The 9,728-nt window shown below is 38.4% G+C and overlaps 1 long non-coding RNA gene across 1 annotated transcript in view; it reads right to left on the bottom strand.

Moving 5' to 3' along the window:
• Positions 1-5,336: 5,336 nt before the first annotated feature.
• The window catches only part of LOC138067188 (uncharacterized), a 55,163-nt gene continuing 50,771 nt past the window's right edge, over positions 5,337-9,728 (bottom strand). Inside the window, exon 3 of the long non-coding RNA XR_011141006.1 lies at positions 5,337-5,421. This is a non-coding gene — a long non-coding RNA (uncharacterized lncRNA). The remainder of the gene's footprint in view (positions 5,422-9,728) is intronic.

Here is a 9,728-nt window from a genome sequence, read left to right as displayed (position 1 = left end):
TGCAAGGCAAATGACAGTTTTTGCCAGAGCCTATCAGAGTCTGGAGAATAGAAAATAATGAAACGTCTGTTAGGCATGCCAAATGAAGCTACAGGGATACTAGTAACTGGGAGAGGTGAAAAGGGAAGAAGTGACAAACAAGAGCTAAGCATTGTCATTGTTATAATTTGCATCTGGTTAAAGGACTAGTATCATAACTCAGCATTAACAAGTGGCCATCAGGGAATGCTTTACTAGAACTACAGCGATGAGACCATAAAGACAAATGTGCATTTTTACTTGTTCTATCACAGTCCCTGGAAAATTAATGTTAGTGCCAATGAAGAAAATGTCTCTTGGGGTATCTGGAAGCTGAATACTTAAAAATGTGGGTTTTGTTTTCTTCTTTATAGAGGAAAGATGTTTCACCACTTTTTATATCACCACAGTGTTAAGATATTTGGATTTATACATCCCTAGGTTCTGAATAGCACATACCTAAAACAACTCTTACTCATTAAGAGAAAGATTACTGTGTAAAATAGAGCCAGAATCTATTAGCTTAAGGTTTACTATACAGCACGCACAAATACCTCAGTCTAGTTTAGTTATCTTGATAAGCAGGGCTTCATACCACCCTGGGAAGGTTCTTTAAGCAGTTTCAAGTCCATTGCCTTAGAAGTGTAATGGCTGATGAAAATGTATCACAAAAGATTGTTTGAATCAAAAACAATGAGCTTCAAAAAAGCAGCAAATATTACTTATCTTTATTGTGGAATGTACAGAAATCACAAGGAATCTTCAAAGCTTCAGAATATTCTCAAAAAACCCTGATATCAGGCAGTCTTTTCCAGAACTAAAATGTGCTCTGCTCAAAATACGAACTGGATGGTTACACAGAGGACAAGCTTTGTCAGTTGCCATAACTAAAATAGCTAGAATGCAACAATAGAAGCATTTGTGTCTAGCAACATTTTTTCAAAGATGTTTACTAAGAGCTTCCGGCGGTCCTCTTGGAAACATAGACATGAGACTAGGTCAGAATATCTATTTCCCTTCTAATTCAGGATTCTTTCATGGAAAATAGTAGTTTGTTGAAGTCATTAGCTGACTTCATATTAGCATTCCATTTTCTAAACCCTTTTAAAAAAGGTAGTGTTATAAACATTGCACAAAGGGCAGTCTTTTCAACTGAATCAAGTGATGCCATAAGTTATAAAAGGCATTTTGAAATCTGACTGTATTGATCTTTGAATCTCCCAGTTGATTGAGGAAAGGATATAAACTATTTTAGCTGTGGTTGGGGCACCAACTTTTCTAAATCGGTAGAAAAATCTACAGTAATCTGTAGCAGAGCAGCATCTTGTAGCTTACCCTACAGCTTGCTGGACACAGGTGATCACTAGTATGAATTATGAGGGCAGATTCAACATTTTGAACTCCCTTTTTTGGTGCTTGCAAAGTCAGGAATTTTATCCAAACACAGAAAGGGGAAGCATTCGGATAATAAGCTTTTTAAGGAAAAACCTTTATTGCCATGCCAAAGACAAAAGCTGAGCTCAGAAGACCTAATGGATATCAAAAATTTAAATACCCATCAGCTAACATGTATTTCAAATACCGTCTCAGAGCCAGATGTTGTGCTGAATGTCTAAGTTAGGGCTGATGTGCAAGTTAACCATTCAGCTTCAGGCGTCCAAAATCCTTTGCACTTGAGATATAACCATTTTCAAGATATGACACTGCCAAAGAATTAAGTTTTGCTGTTGAGTGGGGTGAACCCACGGATCTGGTGTTGGAATAGAAAGCAGGGGAGATGGCGCTGCCCACCACTCAGCTCTGGCTGCTGTCAAAGTACTGCCAGGGAGATGACATGTCCTGGGAGAAAGCAAGAATCATCACCTGTTATCTTTTACAGGCAGTCTACAGCTGCCTGTAAAGACAGACTGGAGGCATGTGAGAAAACGGCACTAATGGGTTTATCCAAAATACTAGGGGATTTTGTGCCTTCTGCCTGTTTTGCAAGGAGTTTCTACCCCACTGATTTCTATAAGTAACTAAAAGTAGCTACTTCCCTGACTGTGCTCCTATGAATAGCAAGTTATTTTTGTTACCCTGAGCTATCTCTTTACAAAAGTGGAAATATCTTTTAATGTTAGTAAATATTTTTAGAGCAGGTCAAGTGAGAGGCCCATGACTTCATAGGCACTTATCAGTGGTTTCTTATCTAGATCTGCTCTTACCATATGCTTCCTATTTTTTTTTATATACTTTATAAAGGCTATTTAGCCATTTCTATTATCATCTGGAAGCAACCTTCAGCTAATCTGTGGGAAGAAAAGCAAAATGATGGTATTTTTGAAAAATGACTAGGAAGTGCCAATTTCAAGGTGAGAAAAACCTTGTATCTTCTCCTGGGTTTTGCTATGAGAACATAGAATTGAGAGTATGAGATAAAAATTTATGATGCTTTCAGCAGGAGATTGGATGTCACTCTTCATTGCTCTTTATCGAGCTAAAAATCACAAGAATAATATGTATATAAACATTGCACCTGTTCCAGTATATGAACAGAGAGTTCTGTGCACAAAACAGTATTTAGAGTATGCGCTGTATCACTTCTAACAACACCAGATAACAAAGATGGTGTGTGTGTTTGTTTGTGTGTGTGCGTGCGTGTGCGTGCGTGTGCGTGCGTGTGTGTGCGTAAATTTGCCTAATATCTGTTAAATCCATAATGAGTTCAGTATGGCAGTTTTAAAGTTAAATCTGTTCAGGTGAGGCTAGAAGCTAGCATGAACTCAAACTTTCTGTCTCCATCAAGCAAAATACAGTACCCAGCTACAGGTACTGGCTTTTTTTAGGCTAAAATCCTAAGTTTTTCTTTCCCATGTCCTTGTTTGTGCTACATGTGCTAAGTTGTTGCTTGATTTGCCAACAAGTAACACTTTTTTGAAACCCACTTTTGCCTAGGCAAAGAGGATCTGGAATCCTATGACATCTGGGACATATACCAAGGTAGGATCACTTTCATTTTGCGTTATACACAGGTCAAGTCAGGAAAGGGAGAAACCAAGGCTTTAGATTAAATACATGCACTTCTCTTGTGCTTTTGCAACCCTTATTGTAGGTATATTTTTGGGACTGAAGAGCCAGTACAGTCCTGCTGAATAAATTTACCATAGCTTTCCATGACCAAAGCTATAGGGCTGCCTTAGGCCAGCAGTCCCATCTTAATCCTTTCTGATGTGTAAATGTAGAGCGCTTTGCATTTTTACATTGTAATGAATTATTTGCAAGACTTCTGCATGTATAAAAGCACAGGTAAGACAGCCAATTCCTTAATTTAGGGGTTAATTTAAGTATATGAAATGCAAGGCTCTTCATCTGAGAAAACAGAACACACAATATTAGCTCCCTGATATGAGATTTTTAAAGTTCTGATTAGAAAATTGCTTTAACTTTGATGTTCCCCAGATGTATCTTCATCATTTATATCAGCGATGATTTTTTGAAGATGTCCAATTGGAAGCCTTCCTGCTATTTGTCTAGCTTAGCAACCATTTGATAAATGTCAGAGGGTGAAAGTGGCAACTGGGTCAGCAGGCATAGAGCTGACATGGCACAGCAGAATGTGATGCTTGTAATTTCACCTCCGAGTCCGCTTTCCAAATAGGGATCCTTTTTTCCCCCTGAAACTTCTACATCTAATTCAGTAATTTCTTCGCTGTTCTTGCATTCTACCAAAATACGTAATAGTCTGTGGTGCTGACAACTCCAGTCAAAAGACTGTGTTAAAAAAAAAAGTGAGAAACTTTTCATAGAGGTCACATTCCTTATGCAAAAGTATGGAGTATTAGAAAACATTCAATATACAAATACTTTTAACCAGCCAAACTATTTTCCTGTCTGTGGCTGCATACATCTGTTGTGAATAACAAGGTTCATAAGTCAAAGAGAAAAGTGAGCATTTTCAGATCTCTCAAAAGATGCATATAATCTCTTTTCATTCAGTGAGAGATGTAAATTTTCAAAATTCAGGGTCACTACCTTTGCATTGATCCATGTTACAGAGGGGCGAAAATCTACAGTGGCACCTTGTGCATGTGACTTTCCAATCTCTGTTTAGCTACTTGCACTCCATTAAAATGCTTGATAACTTTGTAGAAAAGATTTTGAACAAGAGAGGATAAGAAAGAGACAGAATACCACAGAACTGATGCAGAGGAATGTTTCTGGTGTTGGTAGTGTGCCGTGATCTGCTTCCACTTTTTGCTTTTACCAAGAGGAAAATAAATTTAGCAGCAACATGAGATATAAATCTCTCTCTCTCTCTATGTATACACACATCTGATATTATAGAAACAACATAGATTGAAAACTTGGTTGTTACAGTGGTTAGTTAGCATGCTACTTCGATCAAAGATACCTTCCAAAAATTCTTCTCTGATATATTTAAAGGCAGATATCCAAAAATTCCCCTTTTTATTCCAGTTCAGGAGAACTGATGGGGATACTTACATGCCCCTTCCTCCTCTTCCCTTTTTTAAACCTCTAGCAAGGTTCTTGCTGCTCTCCTTCCCAGGAGCTAGCTGTGAAGCAGATGGCACTCAGCCATACTGAAATTGAAGGGTAATCACTAGCTGTTCCTGAAATCCAGTTCTATCTTACTGTGGTATATAAGCACTATTGCACATGATGTGGGTGACAAAGAAAATTTTGCCGTAGCAGCACCATCACACTGAATAGCAGCAATTTCTAGGGTTCTGCAACCAGCGTGATCAGGATGAAGGGAATTAAATCAGTCCTCTGCAATGAATATTAGGTGCTACCATACAGCGTTCCAGGAAGACTTGCTGGAAAGCCTGGCGAGGCTGATGGAAAGAGCCTTGGTCAAGGGCCACTTCAGCAAGCCTTGATCAGGGCCACAGTGGGGATAGAACATTTCATTTCTGCTTGTGCTTTGAGCCATTTTGGAGCACAAATCGTGGCCTGTGAAATCAGTCTGGCCTTTATGCAGGACACCAGGTGGTATATAGACTACCATCAGCACTATAGAGACTTCTTGAGTTGTAGCCATGTGCAGCATTGCTAGCCTTCTCACATTACTTTGTGAAAGTAAACGTGTACAAAAAATGAGAGTTTCCTTCCCCCTGCTTTTTCAATTTATTCAATAAATTGCCTCCTTCAAAAAGGATTGTATTTCATTCACTTGTCCCATAACTGAGGGACATCATCATCAAAACGTTGCTGAGCAGCACAGCTTTTGCTTAAATCACAACCTGGCATAGGATTCACAAACACTAACTGTACCTTGTAACAAATTATGTTTATCCTAAGATTGCACTGACTTACCTATATGAAATAGAAATCCCGGATATGACTTCTTGCTTGAAACTGGCCTCTGAAAACACATTGACCTCTGTTCTTTGATCTGTAACTCTGTTAAGGAAGTGACATACAAAGATTAAAGTTTCTGGGAAAGTCAGTATGGCTGGATAAACAGCAAATTCTTGCCCCATAGAGATATTGGCCTGTTTTATTACAACAGCTCTGGAAATACAGTGTACAGGGTAGGCTTTGAGATATGGTAACAATCCCAGCATTTTTGGGCATAGCCCAGAAGCTTCCAGGTAGAGGCATTACCTGGAAGCATTTATCCAGGCTCAGCAGTTCATATGCTGTGCAGACCTCCAGTCCCAAGAGACCTTGATGTAATGTACACTTTATGCAACCTTGGTTGCTGAGAGGCTTGTAGAAGCAAAGCCTCAGACTCTTGTGACAGCTTAGGCCAGGATGTGAGAAGAATAGCAGAGGAGGAAATAGGAGAAATTTGACATATTTAAATCTTCTCCTTTCCTATTCTTCCACTAAAACAAGCCAGCCAACCTGGGGTACATATTGCCCCCATGTGCAGTGTCAGCACTGTCTTTAAAGATTGGAGACTCTCGGTACAGAGCAAAGGGAGTTGGGACTGGGAAATACCGAGCAAGATCCCATCAGCCCCCAGCTCTCCCAGACACACACCCAAGCACGTGAATCTGAGCAGACTACAAACTGCTTTACTTCCCTAAACTACCTTGTTGTTCCAACACAAGTCCTACATTCTTGACTCTACTAGCTTACTGGGATGTCAAAACTTTAAAAGTAAATAATACTATGATTTTTCAGACATGAATCAAAACATCACCAAACAGCACTGAAACACACTTCTCAAGTATCTTTGGTTTACCTAAGTATGCAGTGAACTTTCTCAGTATCTGTCAATAACTAAAGGTGATTTTTATACCATATCTATCATGAACTAAATATTGTTACAAGACAGCATCCGGAAATCTGGTCTGAAAAGGCAATAGATATACATAGTGAATTTGGTGTTGAAAATGAGTATTTATGTATTTTTGTTGGAGGTGTTCAGCTCTGCATGAGTGAATATGACATCAACCAGTCCAAATACAATCTTTGACAGGAAGCTAGATGTGTTCCAGATAAAGACTGAATTGACTTTTCACAGATGAATGAAGACTACAATAATTGCTACTGATATTACTGTGATTCATGTGGAAGTTTAGTTGCTCACTGTAAACTGTCAGCACAAAACACCATTCAAAAGAAATAGATATTGGAAACTATTTTAGAACAGCTTTAAAAACAAAACTTCTTTAAAGCATTATTTTTAAAGAAATATGAGAATACAGAAAATGACAAGGCAGCTTCTGAAGAAGCAAAGTATACCAATGTAATCTATAGGTAATTCCTCTTGATATGACAATAAATTATGTGCTTGTATTTCCCAAGATTCCATAACTAACTTGATACCTACTGGAAGATTGTGATTTATGTATTGCCAATAACATATTAGCTTATCTTTCAGCTGAAGAAAGCAACATTGGCTGACAAAGACATTTTGCTTTGTGAACATTCATGTCTTAAATCACAGATTTTTCAAAATGTTTCAGTCAGTTTCCTGAAAAGGAACTGTTTTGGTTGAGCAAGGAATGATCTTATTCTGAAGACATTAGTGGAGTTGCCGTAGGAATATGTGGAAAAAATGTAGGAAGAGTAATACAAACACATTGTTGAAACTCTCAGATGTCATCTCTTGGACACTGCTTTGCAGATTTACAAAAAATGAAAATGAGTGTCTGTCCATGTTGATGATGTATTCCATCTTGCATTGTCCATGCTGAATAATACAGCAATAAGACTTCAGAATAGTTATGATAGGTTACGAAAGAAGAACTTTCAACTTTTTTCCAAGAGTTTCAGAATGAAGGGACTATTTGATTAAACTGATTTTAATACAGATATTGAGTGCATTTGTAGACTTCTTTCCATTACAGCTTTACAGTAGGAATCATTCCAGTGCAAACAGTTAACATTTGGAGAGGTCTAACTAGTTTTTAATGTTCTGATAATAGACATAATGGTTTCTGGACTTTGAACATAAGAATACACAGATTACTATTAACATTAATAAAGTCGTGTGGTTCCTTATAATGGAGTCAAAGAGCAGTTAATCATATTTATGTTCTGAAACATTTGAAAAATAGATGGAGGAAAGTTTTATCACTTATTTCCATAAGACGACGGCGAGTTCGATTCCTCAGCAATCTATCAGGGAAGCAGGCAGAAGAAAGGCAAGTGTCCAATGTCTGGTCTGTGTGTAGCCAGGACTTTCATGGAAGTAGTGTTACTTGCAAAACAATATTATATGATCATATAGCAGTTTTAGAGCAATAGATTTGTCTGGAAAGTTATCAGTAAGATAGTGTTATGAAACCTGTAATTAACTATATCTTTCAAGGAATTTTTGAAACATATCCTATTAGCCGGTAAATGAATTGGGATCACTTAAGGTAGACTAGCTACTATCCGAATTCTGAACACCATTATAGCACTTCCCGCTCTTGCACGGCTGGCAAGACTCAGAAAGGCAGGAAGCGTACTCTGATGTTAATATTGACACTAAAATCAGGGCCAAGTATATAAACACAAAAAAGTGAAGCCTTGGCTTTTCTATTTCACGACTACTTGATTACCGTTCACTTAGGAGACACTGGGGAAACATTCTGAAAGCAGTTCAGACTTCAAAAATAGCCACCCATGAAAGAAAGAGTGGAAATTTAATTTGAGATTGAATTGGCTTTATTTACTCCCATGTCCCCTCCACTGTCATACCCAACGCACAATTGCTTAAGATTTTACTCCAGGGGAGTGGTGTCTTTTGTTCAGAAGTCAAAATTATTTTTAGATGCTCATGACAGGACTATTTTAATATAAGCTTTTTCCCTTCTGTAGCTAGCACATATGAACTTCAAGAAATTTCCTTCACATAATATTGTCAGGCTCAGCAAGAGTCCAAGTTGCTGAGCAGCCATCTTCTTTATTGGATGTAAAGCATCTTTTAACTACTAGAAAGTCATATTGAGGGATTGACCAGAGAAGAAAAGGCTTAAGAGCAGGAACTATTGAACATTGAATTAGGAACCTATAGTATTAACTAATCTTGGCAGATAGGTAATGAAAATCCATTAGGAAAAATAATCCTTCGTTATGAATTACATCTTAAAAGCTCATCTGTCTTTGAAGATGGTTTATTGCTTTAGTGTCTTTACAAAGCTTTTGTAATACTATTTTATCAGGTCAAAAAACTGCCTGAGAAACAAATGATAATAGGCTTAAATTCCACAGAGATTTAAGTATGTTCTTAACCTGCACATAAACTGTTAGCAAACATAGGATAGTTCTAACACTCACTGATCGTACTGCAATAGCACTTAGAGGCCTCCTCAGAAGCCTGCTAAGGCACCTCTGTGGAGGGGAGCTGAGACAGCCTGAGCACTGCCGTGGATCTGTCCCTGGTGTTTGCAGGGACAAAATGAGCCTCTCCCCAGGCAAATAAGCTGCTGTGGCCCTCCCTGACTACTCTGCTTTCCTGAGGCCCCGGAAAAACCATGACAGTGGTGAATCCTGGAATTTGAAGTGCTTGTATTTCAGTGGATAAGCTACTTGCCCAAGGAATCCAACTAAGCAATTGCTTGGAAAAAGGGAAAAAGGATAGAGTCCCGCTCTAGGAAGAACTATGCCAAGAGTGGGAAGGAAGGTAAAGAGAAATGAGATAAAGAATGAGAATATTTTACATCAAGGTGAGATCTGACACCAGCATCGCTTCTCTTCACCTACAGGTAGCCTTTCCTCGATTCTTCAGCGACATCAGTAGCCTTATTGTCTACAGCCATCTAGTTAGAGCAACAGTATTCCTACTAGTTGAAATATTAAAAATTAATGGATCAATAACTTATTCTTATTGTATGCTCAGCACACAAGCCTTGCTAAGCAGAGCATGTGACCCTGCCTCCAGGAGAAACAAATTTAGATGGTTGTCAACAGCTTGCCTTTTTTTTCTTTTTTTAAATCAGCTGATTCCCAGGGTGGGGCACACCCATAACAGCACACAGCATTTGGACCTAAGCTCCACCAGCTGATGTAACCCCTTTGTGCCTGCATGAGAGAGAGAACATTTAGTTTTGCTAGATCACGAGATTATGTTTAGTCACTCAGTGACAGTTACTGTCACATAACTTACTCATTTGCTGTGAATGGATGACTGAAGACAAATCTGGAAATATTAATTTACTTGTGGAAAAGCAGAATATCCTTCTAAAAAAGATATACTGGTATGGGGGTGACCTTTTAAGCCTTCATTATACTCAGTAGTGGGCAGCAGAGTGACAAGCATCACGTAA

The sequence above is a fragment of the Struthio camelus genome, chromosome 4, assembly GCF_040807025.1.
Source record: "Struthio camelus isolate bStrCam1 chromosome 4, bStrCam1.hap1, whole genome shotgun sequence".
Classification (NCBI taxonomy): domain Eukaryota; kingdom Metazoa; phylum Chordata; class Aves; order Struthioniformes; family Struthionidae; genus Struthio; species Struthio camelus.
The sequence above is the reverse complement of the archived record's forward strand: the minus strand, read 5'-3'. Positions and strand labels throughout refer to the sequence as shown.